The sequence below is a fragment of the Zootoca vivipara genome, chromosome Z1, assembly GCF_965207765.1.
Source record: "Zootoca vivipara chromosome Z1, rZooViv2.hap1.1, whole genome shotgun sequence".
NCBI classification, from domain to species: Eukaryota; Metazoa; Chordata; class Lepidosauria; order Squamata; family Lacertidae; genus Zootoca; species Zootoca vivipara.
In genome coordinates this window covers 53,672,790-53,674,162 of record NC_142583.1, presented here as the reverse complement: position 1 = coordinate 53,674,162, position 1,373 = coordinate 53,672,790, and the positions used below count along the sequence as shown (strand labels likewise).

Here is a 1,373-nt window from a genome sequence, read left to right as displayed (position 1 = left end):
CAAAGAACTGCAAGCAGAAGGGAAGGTTATTACCAGAGTTTTTCTGGGAAAAGTTCATGGGAAAGGGTGTTGACAAGTTTATCTGTGTATCACTGGAACTTACAAAGCTGCCTCATACATTGGTCCATCTAGCTCAGAACTGCCTACATTGACTGGCAGCAGCTTTCCAGGGCTTCAGACAGGGCTTCAGACATCTCCCAGCCCTACCTGGAGATGCCAGGGATTGAACCTAGGACCTTCTGCATGCAAAGCAGATGCTCTACCACTGAGCTACAGCCCTTCCCCAAAGTCATATTTTAAAGTAAGCTTGGCAGTAGCCTCAGTGATAGCAAGCAATGTGAATCTGCATCATTCGAGTTCAGGCTGTTGGTCCCAGTATTATCTGTTCCTGAAGTGGCTCCCCAAGCTTTGGGCAGATGTCTTTTCCACTGCGTTCCAAGGTCCTCTGACCCTGCAGTTTCCAGAGAGCAATTAACCAGACAGGACAACAGCATATAGTTTTAGAGTAAAAGAGACCACAACTTTTAAAGGTAAAGGTAAAGGGACCCCTGACCATTAGGTCCAGTCGTGACCGACTCTGGGGTTGTGGCGCTCATCTCGCATTATTGGCCGAGGGAACCAGCGTACAGCTTCCAGGTCATGTGGCCAGCATGACAAAGCCGCTTCTGGTGAACCAGAGCAGCACACGGAAACGCCGTTTACCTTCCCGCTGTAGCGGTACCTATTTATCTACTTGCACTTTGACGTGCTTTCGAACTGCTAGGTTGGCAGGAGCTGGGACCAAGCAATGGGAGCTCACCCCATCACGGGGATTTGAACCGCTGACCTTCTGATCGGCAAGCTCTAGGCTCAGCGGTTTAACCCACAGCGCCACCCGCGTCCTTGGTTACAAATGTGAAAGGTTTAGCATAGGCATTGGGTGAAGCCACATTATTCCACTCCAGCCTGTCTTCTTGGGAGTGCATCTAAGGGCAAACTCAACTTGGGATCCCCTCTGAGGGATCCCTGTCAGAGAAGTGCTATGGCCCTGGGCATTGGACAGAAGCCATTCCTCCCAGGTTCTTTTAACAGGATACCCTTACCCAAGGAGGGACAGGCAGAGGCTACAACCTCCTCTCCAGCCCAGCCAAGGCTTACCCAATGCCTAACCTCACAAAGTTGTGATGCTTGCCATGAGGCAGGCGAAAACCAAATGGCCAGTGTCAATTTGCCAAGTGGAAAAATTCCTGCTCGGCCCTGAATACAGCAGCCAACAATGTCCATAGCATAAGTCGTATGCATAAGTAAAAGCAATTAATTTAAGGAAGGGAGGGAGATCTGGTGAAAAAATTGGGTGGTTCAGGGGGAGAGCCATGTGTGGCCACAATTTATTC

The 1,373-nt window shown here is 49.9% G+C and overlaps 1 non-coding gene across 1 annotated transcript; it reads right to left on the bottom strand.

Annotated features, from left to right (window-relative positions):
* Positions 1–208: 208 nt before the first annotated feature.
* Positions 209–277, bottom strand: TRNAA-UGC (transfer RNA alanine (anticodon UGC)). The gene has a single exon. It is a non-coding gene; the product is annotated as a tRNA-Ala (tRNA).
* Between the last annotated feature and the right edge of the window lie 1,096 nt (positions 278–1,373).